We start from the raw sequence: 26,599 nt of genomic DNA, 5'->3' as shown, positions 1-26,599 counted from the left end.
GGCAAAACCGTTCTTCATGAGGCAGTTTGGGCCTCACTTTTCTACAAATTGCTCAGTAAAAATGAAATTAAAAAATAAAAGTATGTTAATCTTTTCTTTACAGTATGGTTTCTCCATGTTGCTATACTATCCAACGGGCATTTGAATAGGATGTCCACTGAGGTTGTTATCCAATAGCTTATTTCTAAAGAAATAGTCTTATATATATATAATAGAGGAAACTTCAAAATCGATTACAAATCAAATTTTGTTGCTTATCTAGAAGCTATAAGTAAAAAATTTGAATAGGAAATAGTTTCTTTTTTTATTGAGAAATTGAACGGGATCCACAAAAATATTTCAGCGACTTAAATTTAAATTAAGTTCGTCAAAATTTAGGTTATTCATCAGGATTACCCTAGCATCTATCGATGTCATTTCATTGAATGAAGTCACAAGAAAATTATGTATAGATCAATACATACAAATAATATTTTCCCGGCCCTTGAAGCTTGTCTTAAATTATATATTTTCTGATGAGGAACATGCTATGCTTAAATTTTAGGCCCTCAAATTTACAGTATTTAACGTTCCACAATTCCGTCAATTTTGCCGTAACAGGATGTACACTGGTGTAAGAAATTAAGAGAATTTGCAGACTTGGTCGATTATCTCTAGAACTAATGTACCGATTTTAATGAAATTTGATATGTACATACATTGATACAATACAAAACAAATAACTATTCAATAATTGTAATACACACGCATGATCATGCACACTCGTTGGAGTCGGAAGGTATGAAACAGCGGTTGCAGAATAAACAAAAAAATGGGTTAATAGGGGGGTATGGTCCCCTCTTACAGATATACAGGTCTCGCAGCGTGATTTCATACTTGAAATAAGGCAGTTTATCATTTACTGTGGCAATTGGTCCCACTCGTTCAGCAACGCTGTTTTTATTCCCTGGATGGTTCCCGGAGGGGGGTTGCGAGTTGCAATTGCCCTCCCCAGAGCGTCCCAGACATGCTCTATAGGGTTAAGGTCTGGAGATCTGGCTGGCCAATCCATTTCGCGAATATCCTCACTATCTAGAAAATAGTCGAGCAGAAGAGCTCTATGTGGCCTCGCGTTATCGTCCATTAAAATGAATTCAGGGCCAACTGCACCCCTGAAAAGGTGAACATAGGGCTCCAACACTTCATCCCTATACCTCACACCAGTCACAGTGCCTCTTTCAAAGACATCGAGAGGTGTGCGGCCATCCAACATGATGCCTGCCCAGACCATTAAACCTCCTCCGCCATAATGGTCGATTTCGCGGACATTGGAGGGTAGGTAGCGGGTCCCTGGTTCTCTCCATATGAACGTACGGCGAGAATCGGTGCTTAGAAAGAACCGGGACTCATCAGTGAAGAGAACGGTCGCCCATTGATCCATACTCCAATCTCTATGCTCTCTGCACCATGATAAACGGATTCTCCTGTCTGTAGAAGTGAGCGGGACGCAAACAGCAGGTCTTCTTGCAAACAACCCTCTCTCATGAAGTCTTTTGGAAACAGTCACCCTTGATACACGGGTTCCTGTGGCTGCATACAAGTCACGAGAGAGCTGAGAAGCTGTAGCACTCCTGTTACGCCTCGCTATAATCGACAAATGGCGATCTTCTCTGGCCGTCGTCGTGGCTCTAGGACGACCTTGCCCTGGATTTCTCTCGATGGATCCTGGAACTGTTTCCATAAGTTACACACGACGCTGGGCGTTAAATTGAACTCTCTACAAATCTGGACTTGAGATTGGCCGGCTTCTAGCCTCCCCACAATTCGCCACCTCATTCCATCATCTAAACATTGGTGGTTACTCATTTTTACTGTTACAATTTGAAATTAACCGATTGCTGCAAAATAACACCAAGAAATTCGCCGAGGTGTGCTAGCGAACGAAATGCGTCTTAACTTACTCGCGCTTATGAAGCCTGTTTCTCTACTGGCTTCGCCTACACACACGTGAACGCTTACGTATTTGACGTATAAGATTTGCATTTTTGTCTAGAAGCAGTGGTTTTACATTCAGTTCGGTTCTTTTCATGAAATTCGATAAAATATGTGCAAATTCTCTTAATTTATTTCACCAGTGTCGGTTTTTTTTTGAACATGTTGGTGCATGAATAGTGTTTCTCTAAATATGACTAAATATAGGACCGGGGATTGTATGAAATATTCAATTTCAATATCGTTCAGAAATATATATATATTTTTCATTTCCCTACCGACAGCTTCTAGAATGATTGCTCACAACATTTAAAACATTTTCTGTAAGAAAAAAATTCTTTGATATCTTTTATTTCGAACACTTTTTCACAATTGTGCATTTGTCCTTGTGATACGTATAAATGGTCTTTTTTTTTAGTTTTTATAGTTATTCAAAGTACCGCATTGATATCGAAAAATAGTTTTGATTTTCTGAACACATAACGGACTTACCTTATGGATGTATAGCCATTAGTCTGTTTCTTTATCGGACTTCACACATTTATTTTAACGAATGTAATCTAGAAATTTGCTCGAATGTTTCCCTAGTCCTCGAATGTGCATCCTGTTAAAAGAACTATTAATATCTAGATAGCAGGTAATGTCCTGTAGATATCTTTCTTTCTTTTGCTTGTTCCTAATTGTTCCGCCGTAATTCGATCTGAATCATTAAAAGTGTTCAAAGAACATATAATATGTAGTTCATTAATCTAGTTTGGGTTCTAACGAAACGCGGAAACCAAGACGGGGTGGAGGAACGGGGTTTAAAGTCTTGTTTTTAACTTTTATGGACCAGCACTTCTGTCACGTTTATGGATACTTTCTGTTTCTGAATATTTTACGCCATTTTAATGGCTGGAATGTTTGCGGGCATCATCCTACATTTTTCCTCTTTTCTAGAATTTCCTGTTTTTTTTTCTGCTTCTTTTCCCTCCAAGAGGCGATCAATATTTAATAAACAGACAGCTCATACATTTTTATGGCTACCATAGCAAGGGCGATATTCGAAAAACTACGCACGGGAAAATAAAAAAAAATAAAAAGAGTAATGCAAAACGCGACACCGATACGTTTATACATTGAAAACATTACGATATCTTCATCAAGCGAACTGTTAATATCCCGAAACTTAATTCAGTTGGTAACGGCCCGGGTTTCCATAAAGTTGATTCGCCAAAGAGATATGAAAACTCTCACTCGATAGCATGAGCCCCTGGAAAAAGTTGAAAACTTTGGAAATCCTGGTTCTTGATTTATGAGTGATATAAAATTGAAAGCGGCATTCGCGGGGAGCTGCTGCGAAAGTATTTCATAGTTGTTGAGTACAGTACGTGCAGCTGGTGGAAAGAGCAAAGGCGGAAGCTATAAAACGTAGAAAACCAAAGATTCGGAACACTGGGACCAGAAAAAAAAATTGGGCGACATACACATACATATAGCCAGTGAAAAAGAGCACAAGCCTCCCCCCCTCCCCCCAGCACAACAGACGCCTTAAGTCAGCTTGCGCTAATGGGCTTTGTTTGCCAAAATAGGAACACAATGCTCTGCTTCTGGAACACTTCCCACACATTCCGCTTTGTGTATGTCTGCTTTGGTTTTGAGAAATATGAGCTTACCCACTAAAACTTACCAGAGAACTACATGATTATATAAGTGCTCACTTCCACTGATAAGATACCGATCTGATATCTACTGCTGCATGTTTTCTGTAACATTTGCAACAACTGTGGTTTTCTCGTTTGTGCTTGCGAAACGTTAATCTTTAAGTAGTTTCTTCTATATATATATATTATAAAAAGAGTTTTTTCCCCCTTTTCGTTTTTTTTGATCGGAATTTCGATCTACAAAATGTACAAAAATATATAAAAAATATGAAATACTAGGTATTTGGATATACCGCGCACCTTAATACTGGTAAATGTATGGAAAGAAGATATGGATTGCGTTTCATAAAAATCTTTTCAAAGAATGTATTTATTATTTTCGTTGAAGTTATATACATGAATACTCCAACAGATTTTCAAGGGGAGTCACGACCTTTGAAGTTAATTTTCAAAAATGACTTCTCTCTCTCTCAAAAAATATTTAATTCAACTGCAAATCAAATGCAAAGAATTTCGTGTCAATCGGTTAATTTGTCCTTACAAAATAAAAGAAAGAAGTAGAAATTTTTTTGAACTAATGTTAATTTTTGCCCAATTTTCCAACGGTCATTTTTGAAAAATCGACTTCAATGGTCGTGACACCTCTGAAATTTTTTAAACGGATATTGATTTGAATAATTATATAAAATGTGTCTAATGTCTAAAAATGCTTTCATAGCTTTCTTAATCTTCATTTTTGGAATATATTTCAAAAATTAAGTTATTAGTAACTTCATTTAATTTAATTAAATGAAGTTAAAATTTACTTTTGAATATTTTTAAATACCTCACGTTCTGAAAATATAAATTTTGAATTTTTTTTCTCAGCCTCACCTTAGTAGAGGATTCATTGAATGCAATACGATACGGAATAACTTCATAGTATTGCTCATATAGATGGCTATTTTTTTTTGGTTTATAACGCAGTATTATGTATTGACGAATTTGACAATATTTTGACCATGTTTCTTCGCAACATTTTCTGCATACATGTGCATCGTGTCTACTACCAATCTCAAAGGAATGGAATTTGGAAGAAAATATTTTTACGGCAATAAAAAATTTTATTCCAAACTTAGTTTCCCATTCTAGAGTGTCTAATGAGACGTCCCCGCACGTCTCTACACAGCTCAAAGTGTCCTACTGTTTCCCTAGATACACGCACAGCATTTGCAAGTTTTAAACAGCAAATACTCTGACACATGTTCACCTATAAAATGAATTACTATGAAAAATAACCTAGTAACCAGAATATGATGTCACTCTCCACTATCCATACGAAGGTTTTTAATAGCTTGCTGATGCAAAGATGAATTTTCTCTTTCCGAAATTCATTTTCGCATCAACCAGCTATCAAAAACCAGCGCAATCTAGTAACGTTAAATCTCGGGAACTCTCGAATACCTCAAGGAAGTGTGCGATAATGTTCATCAAAAGCATCAAAAGTATCGATGTAAAAATACTTGAAATGACATGAATTACTCTAAAACATGTCAATGTCTTACCCAAAAATAACATCAGCTAATATATGTAGAAAGATATGAAACTAAACTTTTTTCGTTATCATTTTTTGATGTATCGAGTATGGCACATTTTCTTTTCTCTCTCTGTTACAAAATTAGCTTTTGATGGACGATGATTTAAGAGATTGTGATTATTTTTCTAGTTATTGTATCCAAATAAAAACTGTATTTTCTTATCATTGTTCAAAAAACCTATCAATCTTTAGCAAGCGTTGCAGTCCTAATTGCAACAAACGGAATTTAAGTTCGAATTTTCTTTAAAGCTTTTTTTCGTGCAGACACTGAGTTGGGTACACAGAGAGGGTTGGGGGATTCTTTATTAAGATAAGAACTGCAGAGAAAAGTGCCAGCAATCAATCTTTCAATAAAGAGATGAAGGAAAATACAATCAATCACGCTTTACTTGATGCCAACATCAAAAAAGTAAGTTTAAATTAACGTCAGTAATTACCCAATTTTTACGGTGTTTTCCCAAGTTGCATTCATGTTTTGAAAGCTTTTTTTTCTGATAGCTAATACGTATAAACAAATTCGCGAAACATTATTTGATTGAAAATTGAAAGGTTGCGCATAGTCAATTACTTCAAAATAAAATTTAAATATCAATATTATCCATGTCTATAGCTAAACATGAGAATTTACTTTTCTAGTCAAATGTTCTCCAATTAAGCATTGTTTGCCTGAAAGCCAACTGTGGTTATTATTAAATCCTTTTTGTGACGCGAATACGTCTTTTTTACTTCAAAAAATGGATACCGGACCCACTTTGGCGTCCCTCAAGATACAGTTTCACCTAGTTTCAATCAAATCCAAACATTACAGAATTTAATGAAATAAATGAAATTTTCTAGTCAGTTTTTGTACTGGTACTTCTCATACTTCAAAATCCAATGTTTTTTTTTTTAGTTCAAAAAACGGGCTCAGTCCTCATCAAAATCTTTCCTGACTTGAGGTACTACTCCCATTTGAGAAAAACAGAGGGTGCTAAGTCGTTCAAAATTGTCAATAAAGTGTGTATGTATCAGTCTACTTAGCCTCGCGGGCATAAAATGACCGCAACTTGACAAAAATGGTCGAAAAACTCAAGATAAAATTGAAAAGATGAAAACATAACTAATTATGCAAAATATTACTTTACCAGTCACCCAAAGTTAAGAAACACGATATGATAATCTGCATCGTTTATAAACTAACATTAAAATAACATCTTTTATCAGTATGAATTGGTTCACAACCGGAAATTTAAAAAGAAATTTAAAATCCATTCTGGACCAAACACAGTCGCTGTGCAAGGACCTGGGTCGAACTCGATGGGTGGTATAGTGATCAACTGAAGTTTGTTTTCTATGATTCCCAACTTCGAGGCGCAAATGCTAGCCGATCTCCCAAAGTCTCGTCACAGAGAGCAACAGACCTACTGAGGTACAAATATTCAATCATTACACTTCACTCATAGTTTGATATAAAAATAGATGACAGCAATGAAAACACAAATTCACTCGCTATAGATACGCACTCAGACTGTAAGTTACAAATGCATACAACAGGCACCGCGCGTTCGGTAGTAAATTATCCATGGCAATAGATAGACCGGAATTCACATTTATCCACTTTTGGAGTGGTTTAGTTTATACGAAGGTTTCAACAGCTGGCTGATAAGAAGACAAATTCAGGAAATTTAATTGTCGCTGGGAGAAATCAAACCCACATCCTCTCACTTCCCGGGTGTACACGCCAGACCAGACTACCCTTCAAAGGCAACGGACCTCGTTCCTTAGAAATCTTATGCACTGAAAGTGACCGTCCATGGACATCGTCATAATAACCGAACGGTGACCCAGTCCATATTCCAAGAAATTTCTAACTCTAAGGTCACCGTACATGGACAATAAGATCTGACTCATGACAATGTTGTCAATTTCTGATACTGCCACCAGATGGAGACTCATCCGACGATATGTCACCCTCTGCTCCCCATGCGAAGGTTTCAACAGTCGGCTAAAATTATGGCCACACTCTTGTCAAGGTTGCCCAATACGTTCCAAGGTTGGTCATTCAGTAGTGTGGCCTCTCCACAAATGGCAATGATCGTCAAATGTTGGAAGCTGGAATGTATTGGAAGGCTGGTCGAACACAATGACCAGTACCATCCAGCTTCCTCCCTAATTCAAAGACGGCATCTTCTAATCCTTTTGGCCACACATTGGTCCAAGAACGGCAGCAGTCACAGCATAGAGAGTGTTCTGTAAGTAAATATTCGCCAAAGAACATTGGGCCAAGCTGGGCCACCGTGTAGCCAGCCTATGTCGTTGCTGCTTCTTTGTGTCAGGGAAAGACAAATATTGTGGAAGCAAATATTTACGAATGACTATTGGGCCAGGCGTGACACGAGAATCACCCTGGCTCAATGTAAAAATGAATTTTAGCCTTCTGTTGGTTCTTGTCTTTTTTACAGCACATCCTTGGTTTTTTAAATGAAAAATCGCGTTTCGGCTAATAAAGATTTCTGCTAGCGAATATGATTCCGGAACGAACTATCTTCTCCGTTAGCCAAAGTATCAATGTATTTAATTATTTCATAGAAAATGGCGCATAATCCTCAAAGAGAACTCGAATGTGTTAATATATAGGAAACATCAGTGAAATGAAGGTTTCCGTGTATCTTTTCTTAGCAAACATCATGAAGAGAATGAATGCATGCGCTGTTGTCACTAGGACACACCCTCTACTCGCTGCATTCAAGGGGATAGATTAAGGTTCGTGATAATGATAAATTGCCCGAGAGAAGGTAGTATCAGTCGAAGAGATCGTGGTTGCTGCTGGGACTTGAGCGTGGTCTCTAACGGCATCTGTTAAGTCCGTGTTCCGCGGTAATTACAAATCGTTCGACGATTTAATTGAATGCCATTAAAATTCCCCCCTTTGCCTCTTCCGGAACCATGGCGAGGCTTCGTGGAAACTCATGCATAAAAGAAGCTCGGTAAAATTGAGAGAAACCGTTGGAACAGGCTTTAACCAATGATACTCGCGTGGAAAACCGAATCCACACGAAAATCACTATTATCCCACCGATGGGGGGTGGGGATCACAGTCCAACTCTCACTCCCCGTGAGTTATTATGGAGGTGAAAGAATTTTTGCTATTCCTCCTATAAGGAAAACTTCGTCTTGTTCATTACCGTCATTACATCCATTCATTTACGAATTCGTCGTGGATCAGAAACAGATAGGAAATTCTTATAATTCCAGTGCCGAAAACGTAAGGGCTACTTTCGTCTCTTGGTGATCATATTAATTGCAGCACTGTTGAGATTTCCATTCTAAAATGTAGATTCTTTTATACGAAGATTCATTTATTTGCAGAATAAATTTAATGCACGATGTGTTCCTAGCATTGATCATTTTTTGTATTGTACTGCTTTGTGTAACATGAATTTTGACACATTCTTAAGGCGTGGCATTTTATCTCAACCACGTTAAATTCATATCAGTTACGTATGAAAGAGAAAACCCATTCTTTTATATTCTCTTATATGTTTAAGCTCAAAACAATGAGAGTAGACGGCGAGACTTTAATGCCAAGTTAATACGAGTAATACTCGGTGAAAAACCAGCCATTCCAAATTTCAGCTCTTCGCTTTCACTATACAGGGTGTCCTGTAAGTCCTAATGCGGCCTTTATCTAATCAACCATTTGTCGTACAGCTACAGTTCCAATTTATAAAATATGCAAAATGTGTTCAAAGATCAATCTCCCTGTACCAGTTTTGAGAGTAAAAATAAAGTGCGTCCCAAAATAAAATATAAAAACAATTTCTACATGCTGTCCTATAAAACCAAATTAAAAGTTATTTCCCTGTCTCTTTTGTGTGAGTCCAATTTATGCGGCTCTCTCTCCCATCTTTTCTCCAATTTTTCAATTGAAATATCTCACCAGATTTGGAAACGTGAATTTTTTTCCCTTGTCCCCAGAAGGAACAGGTCAAATGCTTTCTAATTAGTTTTTTAGATCAGGGTGTCCATATAAAAATTTAGATTGTTTTTACTTTGTGACGCACCGCATTTTCACTTTTAAAACTAATACAGGGTGATTTTTCCAACACATTTTGAGTATATTTTTTTAATTGGAGCCATATACCTCTACGACGAACGATTGATAAGATAAGAGCTGCATTTGGGCTTACAGGAGACACCCTGTATCGTCAACTTCCCACCACGGTCAACTTCAAACTAGATAAATCCCACGATATTCCTTTTGTTCGTTGTATAGTAATCTAATTTAATTGTTCGTCTAATATCAGCAATGGTTGATTAAATACTTAAAGTGAACTTTTTCTGTAAACTGATGAGTCTAAATGAAAATATGAGTTGATTTTTATAGCCATTTCAAAATGTCTAAGGCAGCTATGTATTTTGGTTAGTGAAAGTAAACTTGAATTTGTGTGTCCGAATGAACATATTCGATAATACAAACGATAAAAAATGTGGCCAGACAGAGAGTGATGAAAGTTTATCCTTGCTCTTTTTGATGATTTGAGGTACCATTTTACGTGAGAATGATCCGAACGAATCTTTTACGCGCGCGATCCCCAAAGCCATATAAAGTCACTGCAACGGCCCATGAAGCGGAAACATCAGTTTAATCAGGCGAGACGCATAACTCAGAGGTGTAGTCATCTTGAATATAAACCCTGAAAATATTCTCCTAGGATAATTATCGCCATATCTTGTTAGTTTCATTGCCATCAGCTTACATGAAGTGTTGTGCATGCTGAGATATCCAGGGTTGGATCGAGTCAATTAATTTAAAAACTCTTACAGTACTTGGAATTCTTTACGGGATCGTTTGAATACAAATATGTTAGAAAAATTATAAATACACCTACGTATTAGTAAAAACTTATTGTGCTTTTATAAAATAATAAATCATGTATTTTTCATATTCAATATACAGCTGCTTTCAAAGAAATTCAAAGTAAAGGAAATATACAAAGTGAAAGTCCAAGTCCGTTTCAGACCAAATAACTCGTAAACCGTTGGTCACAGAAACATACTTCCAAATAGAAAAAGTAGCCAAATAACGTGCCTATTTTAGATATGTACATTTTTTTTACTCGGGGCAGTGTATGTACTGAGATATATTAAATTTTTTATATGGTCTCCATGTCCTGTAACTTTCAATTGAAAAGTTTTTGCACTGTCTTTTCTTGAGTTAAAAAAAAAAACATTTACATTTCTAAATGCAATATTAGCCGAGATACTAGAAACTTAAAATCACTAAAAGTGAAGAAAAGAACAGCATATTTTAAGGGACAAACATGACAAAATAAACCAAAAATTCGAAATAATTTTTAGAATTGCAGTTTCTTACAACTTTTCTAAATTCTGAGATACTCCCCTTAACCTTTTAATGAAAAAAATCTCGGCGGATATTGCGTACGACAAGGCAACTACTTTCTAATTTGAGGGGAGGGGGACTTTCTAAGTGAATAGGGACCATAGGTCTATATAAAAAATTGATTTTTCTTTATCGGTTCATATATGACTCCTAGTAAAATAAACGACATACCTGAAATAGACACGTTATTTGAATACTTTTTTAACCTCTTCGTTCCAAAGGTACACAAATGTGGACCTTTATACGATCTCCTGTTTCTAACTATATCGTAGATATTATAAATTCCAACCGTTTTAGCATATACCGAAAAGTTCAAGGTTCTTATTGATTCTGGTAGAATGTGGCTCGTAATGATATTACCTGAGAAAACAAGCGAATACACAGGCAGATTGACGAAATCGGGGCGATAAACGTACTTGGAAAATTAAATAATTTTCAATATATTTTCAAAAATTTAATATTTAAAAATGATATATTTTAAGATAACCAAATGCAGGGGCATGCTAAAAATAATTTTTCTAATTGTCTAAGTTAGTTTCAAATGCAGCACATTGAATTGTATGAAGGTCCACGTATGTGTTCCTTCTGCGTTGAGCGATAAATTTAAGCGTGATTACACGAAAGTATCTCATAAGAGGTTTTTTGTGTTTCTGTACTATTTTGAGGGGAAACACATTGTTTTCGAAGATACATATGTATGACTGATGGCTCATGCTGATGACATGCATATAACCTTTCTTTTGAAATACGGTTTTTGATGAATTCTTATAAGGTTTTCATTAGTAATTATCATTGTCTCTACAGATATTGGTTATACATAATCAGTGTTTGAAAAAATTATCAATTATGACAATAGAAAAAAAAAATATATATATGTACAATAATTAAACTAATAATTTGATTAAATGATTAAATCAAATGATTTATTAAGTTATAATTATGTAAAGCAATTATAAGTATATGTATGCTATTATTAAGTTAAAAAGTAAATGAGTTTTATTTCTTTTTCTCTGTTCATGAATTTTCATCTCAGCTTTCTGATATTACTGCAATGCCCCCTCTTTAAATAAAAATTCATATACATTGTGCACTTTATTAGTAACTGAAATCCGGTGAAATAGAAGCTATTCTGCAACACTGTGATTTCTAAGGTGTTTTTGACGACAGTACCAAAATGACTGGCCCACAGCTTTTAGTGAGGAAGATGACTCTAAAGCCGGGTTTTCCTAGAAGTAGAATTTCAGCGCCGGGTGCTGATTGGCCGAAAACGCTGATTGGTTGAAAACCTGAAATTCAGGTTTTTTGACCAATCAGCGTTTTCACGCTGCACGCACCATAGAAAACCTGCTCTTAGGAAAACCCGGCTTCACGAATGGGGTTCAGATGATAAAACAGTTGCTGATAAGAGCAGCATAAATAAAAAGCCAAAGAACTTATATTGAAAAAAAAAGTTGACATTCTTCAGCCTGCGATAGTCAAAGCCTATACTACATCCATGGGGAAAATAGACCTTTCGATAGATACTTGGCATATTACAGGTGTGTGTGCTAAAAACAAACAAATGTCCTATTAGAGTTTTCACTCACTTTGTCAATCTTGTTGTTTCGAACTGTGGTGATGTACGTTGAGTATCACCAGAAAAAAAATAGAATGAGTGCCTATAAGACTTTAATTGAATATAGAATGGTTGTTGCATCAGCTTTTTCCTAGTATAAAGAAAATATCGAGTTCCACGTAGAGAAAGAGGCCTCCATTTTTGGATAGTTCTGAAATGATAAAGAACCCGAACAAAAGCAGCGAAAGGTTGTTCCCCAACCTGTGAAAGACGTTCGCCTGGATGCATAGGCGTACGCAGAATTTTCTCAAAAGGGGGGGGGGGGGTTCAATTTTTTTTTCTTCTCAATGAGGGTTTTTACCCGAAAAATAACACTATAATCTTGGCTTGGGGGGGGGGGGGGGTTAGAACCCCAACCCCTCCTTCTTGCGTACGCCAATGCCTGGATGGAATGAATCACTCCCCCCCCCCCCCCCTGATATATGGAAGATGAAAATGCAATCGAAATGGAGATTATCAGGATGCAAATCAAGAACCGGGTGATCTACACAAAATGTCAAATGTGTTTGTGACATTTGAAAAAATAATTGTTTCGAAAAGTATACCATTTTTGATGTAAAACATAGTATGTATATATATTGCTCCATTTGATGATTAACACTGTGTAAAAAGCTAACACGTGTCAATTTCTGATGCCTGTTGTAAGTTAATGTCATTTAATGTTGTGTTTTAAATTTGCAAATACTAAGTGTACATTTCACTATGGTTAAAATATTAAGTGTTTCTACTCATTTGAATGCTGAGGTACACATATGTGTACCTAAACTTTCTAGGCTCCCCGAATACTTACAGAAAAATTTTATTTTCTATTACAGTCTACAAACACTAAAGAAACATATAAAATCGACAAAGCTGTTTTCGGGCTTCGGGTTTGAAGAGGTTAAACTGAAAGCAAGTGTAACACCATAACCAAGGAATCACTAATTATTTTAGCTGAGAGAGATTTAAGTTTTCAGCCTGTGTAGAGCATGTCGGGTTATAGCAGTATAATAAGTGTGGTGCAGTAAAAAAAATTGATTGTTTTTAATCTAAAATAGTGGCGAGCTACACAGATCTAAGCAGAAATGAAATACGTTCATGGGGGGGGGGGAATCTACACCATTATTAAAGAGTATTTAATTTTGGATCAACGAATTTAAACCGCCCGTACGTCCACCGAAGAAGAAGAGCATCCTGGGCATCTGGTTTAGGCCACTACTCTGGATATCATTGAAAAAGTCCGTGGTCATGGAAGATCGTAGATTGGAGTTGCTTGAGATATCTGATGTTGTGGACATCGCAATAGAACAAGTTTACAATATTCTCCACGAGAAATTGAAAATGAAAATCTGTGTCCAAGATGAGTGCCGGGATTGGTCACGATTGATCAAAAGCAAACGCAAAAGGCATTTCAAAAGAAAATTTGTCAATATTTGCTCATTAACTAAAGACTCTCTGCGTCAATTTTTTGCTGCAGGTGAAACATGAATTCATCACTATATACCAGGGTCAAAACAACACAACAGTCAAAGCAGTAGACAGAGCATGGAAAACGTCACCAAATAAAGAAAAGGTTGTTTTGTCTGCTGGGAAAAGTGATAGTAACAATTTTAAAGGATTTTCAAGGCGATGCATACATAGACCACTTTAAGATGTGTCAGATAATAAGAGAACATCATACCATACCTTTTGGGAAATTTGCAATAACAGCTGCAAATGAAACGGCCAAGATTGGCACTAAAATAAAGAACCGTTTCACTAAGACAGTGGTGCTCCCTCTCCCAGATTCACAATTCCAATGGCCGAATTGTGTGAATCAGGCTTTGCACCAATCTCACATCCACTGAATTCTAAAACTTTGGTCCCATGTGACATTTTCTTGTTCCTAAACTTGAACGTTTGGCTTGGTGGAAATTACTTTTTCGTCAAATGAAGAGTCCATCGCAGCTATAAATGACTACTTTGAAAGGTAAGAGAAAAGTTAGTTTTCTGACGGGATAAAGAAATTTCAAAATCGTTAGAGAAACTGTGTGTGGAGCTTGAAGGATACTGTGTTGGAAAATAAAAAGTAATTTGTCCAAAAAAAAAAATTAAACATCCTTTTTTACCTTACTCATCAAATGACCGTGGTACAGAAGGAAAGTGAAAAATAATTAAAAGAAAATATTTTAGGAGAAACTGATTGTACACCAGTTATACAGGGAAAGATCAATTCTACATGCGATATGAAGGACGTAATAATTTTAACACGCTGGAAATTTCAGCAAAAAAAAATCGCTCAAATTCTTTGATTATCTTACCTCCAGAAAAATAATATAAATTTCAGAATATAGCACTATGGTATGCACTCTATCTTGATGTGATTTTATACACTTCGAAATACTTACCCAATCATCTCTTCGTGCAACGCTATTACGTCACTGGAATGATAGTATGTATAAAAAAAATCCATACATCTCACTTATGCAAAAGACCTCGAGCAAATGATTTTCATCTGCAACGGCAATTTCAGCCTTGAGCTCAAAAAGTTTATGAAGAAACTTTCCGGCTAAAATGCTGGAAGAAATTATTTTCTATCTTCAGATATTCTGTCAAAAGTTTATGGATCATTTATCACAGGAAAAAAAAGTATCTGGATGACATGATGTCAGCTGTTGCCCCCAATTCCATCAAACCATACGATGGGAAATTCTTTCGAGTTGCCACTATGTATAGATGGTTCGAAGAAAAAAGATATATGATGATGGCTTTTATTGGCCCGACCGATTTGTCAACCTTCCCATATAGATTCATCTGCAAAAGAGCACTGAATTCATTTCCGACTCTTTCAAGTTACGATTGCATTATAACGCTTGGTCAAAGACGTGATGGTGTTCTATCAGCATCAAACACTGACCCGTTTACGGCTTTAAGTTCTTTCAGACATCAAAATAAGCAAAACAGTCAATTACTATGGAACGTTATTGTTGTTATTACAACGTATTTTAATTAGATTGAAAAATTATCAGTCTTTTTTTTTTGCTTTTAATATTTTTAATATTTTCAAATCTGTTTCTTCAAAAGAACGGTCATGCCCTTTCATAATTTCAAAAAGGCGTAGTTTTTAATAACGAGTGTGAAGCCGCGAAGTCATGTTCGGAAAGTTATTTTGGGTGACACAGGAATGGGCTCGTATGTTACTGCCAAAGCCCGAAATCAGCCAGTCCGCGAATTGGCCAATTTTGCTGTAAATTGACCCGGTCCGTGTTCGGTTTTCAGACTTTAGCCAGCCTCTCTGCGAAGTGGCTGAAGAGCCTTGGCCAAAGTCCAAAAAGTTTTTTTTCTTTCAAATAGTAGATAGTCTTTTCTTTCACAAATTTCCCTTTTTTTCTCTCTCTCGTCACCGGGAGCTCTAATCCAATACACTTACTCTACAGCAGCGTTTCCCAAAGTGGGCAATATCGCCTTCTGGTGGGCGATGGAATGATCCAGGGAGCGATAGAAGCTACGGATTTAACATGGAATCCTATGGGTTTACTTGAGTTGGGGGGCGATGAGGGGTAAAACATTTCTTAAGAAGGGGGCGATGGAATGTAAAGTTTGGGAAACCACGCTTTACAGGGTTACATCCAGTTCAGGCTAATATACGTTTTGTTTTCACGATTTGTGTGAGTTATAATCTAATTATCTCAGCATTGCACTCTGTTAGGATTTACTACAAAATACGCACGTGTGTGTATATACACTGGTGTTCAAAATTGAAACAAAAACTTTCATTCGAATTTCTCTAAAAAATATACATAATACAATAAAATTTCAATGAACGCAGAACATAAGATACAGAAAATAAATAGAAAGCAACTTCTCTTCTTCACGTATGAGTTTTTTGGCGATTCAATTTGAGCGATGAAGTACCAGTGGTAACTATTACCAGTGGTTTGAGTTGAAGTACCAGTGATATATCTCCGGCACTGGTATCTTTATGTACATATAGGAAATAAAGAATAGCAAAGATGAGTGAAGTTGGTTTTTCCTTCATTATTAACTACATCCACCACTTTTTTCTTTTTTATTCGACATAAATAAAAATATAAATTCGGAAACCATAGCAGGCAAATTACCCAACAAGATGGCTGTGGAAAAAAGGAAGAAGATAAAAAATTCAGAAAGGAAACGAATATATATTTTGTACTCTCCAAACTCCGTATCTTGTTTATCGCATGTGAACTTCACATCAGATAAAATATTTGCATATGAACTGAAACTGCTGAAACATATGTAGCGCCTAATCTGATGGAGGTATTTTGATGAAACTTGGTGTATAGGATGTATGAACTATGGGAATAGGAAGATTCAACAAAAAAAGGTGGAGCTTTTTCCCATGGTGTTCCATGGTTTCCATGGCTTTTTCCCATATCAGTATAATTAAGCCGAGTAGTGTCAGTTGAATTATACTGACACTACTCTGATCTACTCTGAATTTTAATGACATTGAAACTTGGTATATACGTTTTTAGCACCATGGGGGAAAAAAGATTACTGCGATAAAAAAGCGTCACTTCTTTATCTGATCAAAAATTTTGAAATAATTTTTCATTGAATTTTCCTTTTTCCCATGGTCCATATATCCTACATACCAAGTTTCATCAAAATATCTCCCTCAGAATGGGCGCTACGTACGTCAGAGTAATGTCAGTTTATTTATAGCCACCCTGTATAAAAATGAAACACCAGGCAGGCAAGCCTGCGCTATAATAGGCCACCTACCACCGACGAAGGGGTTTTTGTCCAATTTCAAACAATATCTTTGTCATTTTCAATCGCATCCTCTTGTATAGGACCCAGGGCCAACAATATTGTATAAATAAATAAATAAATAAAATAAATATTAACCTTGAAATAGGTGTTTGAAGTTTTATTTGTTTTGTATTTTCAGCGAATATTTTTAAACTTCATCTTTCTACACTGTGCTTCCATTATAAAAGTTGACGAATCCCTCTGACACAGCCACACCCACTTCTTATCTCCTAAATGACCCACAGAAGTGGTTGGAAATTTAAAATAGCCCTCCCCAGTGCATTTCAGCTAAATATCAGATAAATTACTCCATCCTCCAAATATTCACTTTCCTCAGATAAGCTCTAAAAGGCACAAAAAAATGTATAGCATTCGTTTAACAAGCTTATTCTTTTCGAAATGAACTTATATAGATATACGTACGAACATAAATAATAAATGTTTTCAATACCTTAACTGCATGTTGCACTTGAAATCCATTAATAAAATACTCGAGAAAGTAGTAGCATACTATACATGGATTTATATGTGTGTAAGACTCACCCTATACCTAAAATTTATATCTTGTGTTTATTGGGAGGTGGAGGCGGAAGGAAAAAGTGCTTGTGAAGTGAAAAATACCTAGCATGCCTAACGTAACAAAACAGAAAACTTATTGCTCTAAGGAATGGCGTTTATTTTCGAAGCAATTCACGAGGATTACTAGGTGTCGCAGATTTCAGCTGGAACGTTTCCAAGATTGGTCAGCCGTTACTAAATGTTTTTTTTTCTCTCTCTCCTCCTTCTTCTCCTTGATCTTCAAAGCTGAAAACGCTTCAATCAAAATAATAACTTTCCAGATTCTGGATAACAATTTCCAACAACATATGTAATGTTCAGGAGACAAGAAAAAAACATTCATACTCAACCTATTTGGAACATATCAAATGCGTATATCTTTGTTAGAAATATTATTATGAACGTCACTATTCAGCGTAGAAATTGTGATATTTCGTTGTTTCTTTTCTTAAAATAAAGAATGTTTTATCTTGTAACTTTTCCTGGAAACTTCAAGATTCCGCGATGAAGGTAAATCATCATGGGTATCGAGAATAATTTACGCGGTATAAAAACATGTAATGCAAATGCTTTGATGTTGATTGTTCTATTTTCGGATGAAAAACATCTCTATTCTCCCCATTCTTTTTTCTTGAAACTATAATAAATATTGGCAATATAAACCAAATTTTTTAAATACACCTCAGATTTTGTAAAGTGTTATAACTATCGTGTGCGGGACTCCGGCGCAAACATATCTTCATGGAATATGGCTCTTGCAAAAGTCCCTACAAAGAGCGGTTATAACACCTCTCTGACGATGGGAGACGGAAAAAAAATTCATTTGTGATCAGATGATGAAGTTTGCGTGTAAACCTCCGTGTGCATAAAATAACTGTAGTTCACAACTTCTGGCCTCTGAAACAATATTTCATCCGAGACTTTTAACTGTTCTTGAAAATTAATTTAAGTATTTCTATTCTTCAAAATACAAAAGAAACGAAATAGAATGTAAAGCAGAGAGCGATGCCCAATCTTTTGTTTGCCATAGGATATTTTAAACCCCCCCCCCCCCCAGGAATTAAGATTGAAATAAATTTCTTCGTGACATTGAATTTGAGACCGTCGAGAACCCCTAAAAAGCAATGCTGACCACAATTTGAGAATCCCTGTAATATATGAGCTATGAAAACGATGGACATCGACTAATGTACACAAATCACCCATCAAAAAAAAATGTATAAATTGATTTCATCAGTGTTTTTCTCTCCATATTTGTCCCTCGAAGGAGTGATTCAACTCTCATACGGCTTAGAAAAGTATGCAAGGCTCCCACAAATAAATGACACGCTTTAAAAAAATTATATTTTCATAACTTTTATAAACGCAAATATAAAAGCCAAAACAGACGAGGTTGCCCAACGAGGTTGCTGAAAAAAGGCCCTAAAAAATATTTATGCAATATATATCTATACCATAGCAAAAATATAGCAACTCAATAAGAAGAATAAAAAATCCAATGATTATAATAAAATATAAATATACTGCCCATAAAAAAATTATGAATGTCTGATATAAGTATGGGTAGCTTCTCGATTTATCCTAATATCTTTATTGTATTTCTTTTTTTAAACGTGTCAGTTGCGTTAGAATTCACGACCCCCGGAGGTAAGCTATTCCATTTATTCACAATCCTATTAGAGAAAAACTCCCTGCGAAACTACAACCTAGAATCGGCCCTTACCAATCGATACTGGTGTCTCCTTGTCGGAGCAGCTGATTGTCAAACTCATGGTCTATTTTATCCATCCCGTTTAAAATGTTAAGCACTTCAATCATATCCCCCGACATCTGCGCTCTTCCAATGTAAACATTTTCAAAAAACAAGTCTCTCTGTTCATAGCTTAAGCCCCGTGTGCCATCAAGAGCACTCGTAGCTCTTCTCTGCACCCCGCCGATCGAGTCAATGTCCCTCGGTAAGTAAGTTCTCCTATCGCACATAATATAATCTGCGATACATAAAAATAAAGAAAAACATTCAGAGTTTTTTTTTTAACATCGCTCAATAGATGGTGGCTGCACAGAAGTTAGCGGAAATAACCCTTGCACATATTATAATATACAATTTTTTTTCTCTCATTTTCACCATTTTTTAATTGCAGACACTGCGTTCTACGGAAGTGCCGCCATCTGTTGAGTGATGTTAAAAGTAAAATTTTGTTTATCTTTATTTTTATGTATCACAGATTATATTACGTGCGATAGTTTTGAAAATATAATTTTTTTAAATCGTGTCATTCACTTGTACAAACCCTACATTTTATTTGAGATATTAAATACATTATTAACGTCTGTGCCAATTAGACATGCCTTAGTGAGACAAGTATGATCAAATAATACCGATCCAAAATTATCTGTTGACCAATTATCTACATTTTAAAACCATCGACTACTGTATGTCTTTTTCGATACTGTAGCACAAATGTTTAGAGGATATATACAGTGGATTGATATATGGATATTGCGAGTAATTCAGTAAATCTGCTCTAGGTACAGTACGTAGCCTTGGGAGTGCCGGAATCGCGATGATATTACTTCCTATAGGTAATAATCGTACTCTTTAATGAAGCCGCGAATGAAACTGTCGAGTCATAGCCATAGTTAATGTGCGTATTTCAAGCTAACCACTTAGAAATGTAGGGTTGATATCAGTGAATAATGACGCGATTCTATTGATTAATCGTACAACTCAAGTGAAGCAACTGCTCGAGACGCGCAACGATAATGATTGCAATTATCTGCTTCCAGTTAGTAGGATTCGCACTTTGTGTGATGGCGAAACGTGGCAACACTGTAAGTACAATTACTAATACAGCTTCTCCTTCTTTGACCTTATAATAAAGTGACGGCAACAAAAAAAAACACACGTTATACGAACAGTAATGAAAACTAATGCGAATGATTTGTCAGTTTTCTTCATTAGTCATAGATTGATACTATTAAATTTTTCCAATAAATATTGGTATTATAAATCTATTCTATGTTCATTTGAGTATTTTATATCCGGTGGTATATAGTCGTATTGTTTTTGTCTCGAAAAATTCAGAAAAATTATTTTTGAGTTTTTTGGTTTTATGAATAATTTAAATAATTTAATAATTATTTTTTTTACTACTATAGTATGAGAATAAAAAATTTAACGCCATCAAGTTTTTATCTCTCGGCGATGGAAAATTTTCTCGGAATTTGGTAACTGATCATACATGTGTGCATCGCTTTTTTTTTAAGCACTAAAGAGCAGAGATTCCCAATTTTTTTTGCAATTTTAATTCTAGTAAAATATGAAATATGATCAGGGTATAGAAAAAAATGGTTCGGTGATAGTTAAACTCCCTGAATACAATACTTGTGGAATATACAGGAATTTTTATTTATTTTAGGATTTAAATCCGAAAAATGTCAACCGAAATGGGAAATTTAAGTCAACTGCAAAATTGCTTAAATCAAGGAAATAATAATTAAAGATTATTACATTTTTGTGTAAAAGAAATCAAATTTTGAACAAAGCATGCAATTTATTTTTTTTATAATTGCCAAGGACATCTACAGTCATGTGTAGAAAAATGTGTCTTTTTGAAAATATATAAAACAAAACAAGTTTCATCGCCGTGCGACAAAAATTAAGGAAGATATTTAATTTAAAATTTGCGATTTTTGTGTGTGAGTAATTAAATATCTCTTGGCAGACAAGAAATCGATAGAACTTTATTATAATATTTTTAATAGTGGTAAAAATATCCATCATAATTACTGAGTATATTAACATTAGAGACCTTTCAAAATCCATATCTCATAGTACAAATGTAACTATTTTACTGTTCGGTTTGTGAACGACCCCTAAATCTTAATTTCTTTCCCCGCGCTTAATTTTTTCGTACAGTGATGAAACTCACTTGTTTTACACATTTCTGAGAAGACAAACTTTTCCAGATATGAATATAGAGCTCAGGGGAACATATAAAAAGTTAAATTTTGTAATTTATTAAAAAGTGTATTTGTTTACGTAAAGTCCCTTAGCATCAATACAGTCAAACCTCGCTACAACGATACTCGATATAATGATGAACAGTACAACGATATTTTTTCAAATCTTGTTTGGAATTCCCTTTAGTCCAATGTTAAACTTCTCTCGCTACAACGATATCCTTTAACTCGGTAAACCCCTCCATAACGATATTTTTTAATATATTTCGAAACTGCTATGACGATATTATTCATGTTTCACTCAAAATCACCTTCTATATATATTTTTTAAAACCATCGCCAGGAATTGTTCTTTCGAGCGTGTTTATAACATCGGTAATATTTTGCACTATCTACCCTCTAACAGTGTTAATGGAGTTCCAGTGGAACTACTTACTGTGTAGTACATGAAAGTATCGTGCAGTAAACTACTTTACAGGTTGTGACAACCAGTTGAAGTTTTTTTCATCACCTAATCAATTAAATTTTTTTGCGAAACAACGTCAATTCAGGAGAGATGCCAACAACAGCATAAATTTGTTGGTGCCTGTTGATAATGCTACCTCTCGATATAACGATAACACCTCTACAACGATATTATTTCTTGGTCCGGAAGGTATCTTTATATCGAGGTTTCACTGTATTTACCTCATTTGAAGCATTTTTGGCATCACAAGTTTTTTTTTTGCGACCAATGGTTTAGATATACGTGCAACGCGCACGTCATGAAATTGCTCCGCTTTTTTATGTTGTATATCACAACGCCTTTAAAATATATGAGTTAGAAAAATATATAAATTATGAGTAATATATATATTGATGGTAATTGTTAACAAAATTTCAGGTAGATTGAGAAAAGTGTTTTGTTTTGAACGAAAAAAAGGAGAAACTTTGGAGAATGATTCTCGCAAGAATAAATTTCAACTACATTTTTATTTGAAAAAGTGTAGAAGTAATATTCAGCAAAGCATGTTATACAAAATGCTTGAAATTGAGTGGGTTTTGCTTAAATATTAAAACAAAAAACATTGAATTTCTAGAAAGAAAGTAAGCGGCTCAAGGGAATTAATTTAAGTAATGTCCTTAATTAGTGAGAACAAGGATAATTTAAATTTTTTTCACATTATTCTCTACTTCTGAGATTTCCGTTGTCTTGGTATATACGCAGAAATACAGTATTAAGTGAAAATTTAGGGAATAGATGTTTTTGTTTGTATGAGTAAGGAAAATATCGTAATTCAAGTACAAATACAAATACAACGCCACAACAGGTAAAATGCCCAACGAGGTGGCTGAGAAAAAGATGCCCATAAAAATATGGATGTCATATATTTCAAAAATATAGCAACCCAATTAAAAATGCAATTAAACGTAATTTTTATAAAGTATTACTTCGAATATTACACAGTATTTTTGATGAAAATGTTGCGCAATATCTTTTAATACCGTTAATTCCATGCATATAAACCGTAGATGCGAATTTCGCTACTTCGAGAAAAAAAAATTCATCATATAGTCCACAGCTGCATAATCCACATATAAAAACCTCTTTCATAAATAATGAAAATGTAATTAATTCGAAGGATTTATTTTTCAAGTTTTTGTACAAAAAACGTCAATTTTTCTAAAGACGATTACAGTCGAACTTGGTTAATTCGAAGTCAGATGTCACTGGAAAAAAGTTAGAATTATCCAAAATTCGAATTATTAAATTAATCTATCCTGGATCTGTAAAATGACTACAAAGTATAGCTTAATCATCAACATTCGCGTAACGTAATAATTATCAATTATTAAAGTTTTATCGCCAAATATCTTTCCTGAATTTCATTAATTTATAAATTTAACATAATTGATATTAGCTACTACATTAGCCACTGGCTTAGCTGCCACTGTTCTGGAATTAGCATCACTGCAGAATTTATTCGCCATGTTCAAAGCCTGGTTTACGGAAACAGTTCATGATCATCCATTACGAAACTATTTCCCAAATTTTTTTTATCATTCTTTTGCTAGCAAGGAAATAGACTTTCATTAACGTATTACAATCTGAACTTTAAGATATTTTCAATACTCTTAACGACTAAAAGATCCAGATTTTGTGTAGTACACCTTGATCTATAGGTGGCAAACATTATCGGTATTAAGTGTTACACGTTCTCGATGCGCTCCAGCTGAACAGTGTCAAAATAGGTATTAAATTAGCAAGGAAAAGAGTAAAGAAAAACAGAATTTTCAAATTTTTATTTATCTTTGAAAATTTATTGTTCAACAAATCGATAGAGAAAAGCAAAGTCTGACGAAACGAAGTTGTAGAAATTTTCCAAATTAAATTTGTTCATACATAAATCATTTTTTCCTCCAACTTCGAATTATTCAAAAAATCTGAAAAAAAATCGCATTGAACACACACACACAAGCACACAAATTTAACAATAAATTAGATATAAAACTCAACGGGAGTTCGTAAAAGTCCCAATTATCCAACATTTGAATTTACCAAGTTCCACTGTATATGCCATGAAAAAATCTTCAAAGTTATTCTTTACAAATTAATTTATTAAATATTTATTTCTATTTCAGCCTCTCTGAAAGAGAAATCTGCAGATAATACGCAGTGGCATATAATCCGCACTAAGAAAATCCGAAAATTTTCAATGTATAGTACGTGCATTATAAGCAGGAAAATACGGAAGATATCTATAAAAGTTAATATTATGATGAATTATTACACACTACAAAGCACGAGCTCCGATGAACGTAATATCATGAGTGTGAGGCGAAGCCTAAGTTTAAACACCTGTAAATGATTCTACGTCACTAAAATGTTATCGATGATTAATGACTTTATGAGCCAATGAGTGACGCCAATGAGAAAGTAAATCTATGTTCATCAGAAACCCTAGACGAGAGTATCTTCCCTGGAATACCCATAACTTCGTAAATTGACAGACTTATCAAAATCATCAAAAATAGTGTGAAATTTTTGAAGGAAATGAGACCATTATTCATACCCTCGTAGTTTCAATTTGACATAAACGGTGCTAATATAAGCACCTGCAATGGAGAGATAGATATGGTCTTTAATTCAAATCTTTATGGCTGCTTGGTTCGACAAAAATCATCGATCATGTGTTTATATCTGAACAAAATTATGTAAAAAAACACAATTTAATCAATAAAATAATGTTTGAATATATTTAGTTTAGTTTAATCGGTTACCTATCAATTTGATGATAGGTATCCGATTAGTAAACACTCAACATATCAATAACACTGCTGAAGACAGATTTTGTTCTCAAACATACACTGGTGAAATAAATTAAGAGAATTTGCATATTTTATCGAATTTCATGAAAAGAACTGAAAACTGAACTGAATGTAAAACCACTGCTTCTAGACAAAAATGCAAATGTACGTCACATACGTAAGCGTGCACGTGTGTGTAGGCGGAGCCAGTAAAGAAACAGGCTTTATAAGCGCGCGTAAGTTAAGACGCATTTCGTTCGCTAGCACACCTCGGCGAATTTCTTGGTGTTATTTTGCAGCAATCGGTTAATTTCAAATTGTAACAGTAAAAATGAGTAACCACCAATGTTTAGATGATGGAATGAGGTGGCGAATTGTGGGGAGGCTAGAAGCCGGCCAATCTCAAGTCCAGATTTGTAGAGAGTTCAATTTAACGCCCAGCGTCGTGTGTAACTTATGGAAACAGTTCCAGGATCCATCGAGAGAAAGCCTGGGCAAGGTCTTCCAAGAGCCACGACGGCCAGAGAAGATCGCTATTTGTCGATTATAGCGAGGCATAACAGGAGTGCTACAGCTTCTCTACTCTCTCGTGACTTGTATGCAGCCACAGGAACCCGTGTATCAAGGGTGACTGTTTCCAAAAGACTTCATGAGAGAGGGTTGTTTGCAAGAAGACCTGCTGTTTGCGTCCCGCTCACTTCTACGAACAGGAGAATTCGTTTATCATGGTGCAGAGAGCATAGAGATTGGAGTATGGATCAATGGGCGACCGTTCTCTTCACTCATGAGTCCCGGTTCAGCCTAAGCACCGATTCTCGCCGTACGTTCATATGGAGAGAACCAGGGACCCGCTACCTACCCTCCAATGTCCGCGAAATCGACCATTATGGCGGAGGAGGGCAGGCATCATGTTCGATGGCCGCACACCTCTCCATGTCTTTGAAAGAGGCACTGTGACTGGTGTGAGGTATAGGGATGAGGTCTTGGAGCCCTATGTTTGCCTTTTCAGGGGTGCAGTTGGCCCTGAGTTCATTTTAATGGACGATAACGCGAGGTCACATAGAGCTCTTCTGCTCGACGATTTTCTAGAGAGTGAGGATATTCGCCGGATGGATTGGCCAGCCAGAGCTCCAGACCTTAACCCTATAGGGCATGTCTGGGACGCTCTGGGGAGGGCAATTGCAACTCGCAACCGCCGTCCGGGAACCATCCAGGGAATGAAAACAGCGTTGCTGAACGAGTGGGACCAATTGCCACAGTAAATGATAAACTGCCTTATTTCAAGTATGAAATTACGCTGCGAGACCTTTATATCTGTAAGAGGGGACCATACCCCCTATTAACCCATTTTTTTGTTTATTCTGCAACCGCTGTTTCATACCTTCCGACTCCAACGAGTGTTACGCACGATCATGCGTGTGTATATTACAATTATTGAATGGTTATTTGTTTTGTATTGTATCAATGTATGTACATATCAAATTTAATTAAGATCGGTACAGTAGTTCTAGAAACAGCAAAGTTCTGTTCTAGTTCTGCAAATTCTCTTAATTTCTTACACCAATGTATTTCAGTGATTTTAGGATGATTTCAGGGAGCCGATTTCGAAGATGGTATTGGTTTTATCAGATTTGCTCTAGTTTTTTAGATGTACTGTAAATTAAATTTCAATGGTAATGCCGTAAGCATAAAAATCACATTTTCGAGAATAAGCATTATCTCAAAAACTAGAGCCAATTCCGCGAAACCAACACCAGTTTTGAAATCAGCAGCAATATACCAGATAAAACCATTAAAATTTCCTGAAGAACATGGAAAAAAATGTTTGTTGAGCAGTGTAATAAATA

At 35.5% G+C, this 26,599-nt stretch overlaps 1 protein-coding gene across 2 annotated transcripts in view; it reads left to right on the top strand.

Moving 5' to 3' along the window:
• LOC149084890 (carbonic anhydrase-related protein 10-like) overlaps positions 1–26,599 on the top strand; it is a 353,124-nt gene that overhangs the window by 171,429 nt on the left and 155,096 nt on the right. The gene's annotated exons all lie outside the window — the stretch shown is intronic.

This window comes from Pholcus phalangioides, unplaced genomic scaffold, assembly GCF_987345545.1.
Source record: "Pholcus phalangioides strain wild (caught in Gottingen) unplaced genomic scaffold, Ppha-v1.0 ptg000007l_1, whole genome shotgun sequence".
NCBI classification, from domain to species: domain Eukaryota; kingdom Metazoa; phylum Arthropoda; class Arachnida; order Araneae; family Pholcidae; genus Pholcus; species Pholcus phalangioides.
Note: the sequence above shows the minus strand (reverse complement) of the source record. Positions and strands in the feature narration are given on the sequence as shown.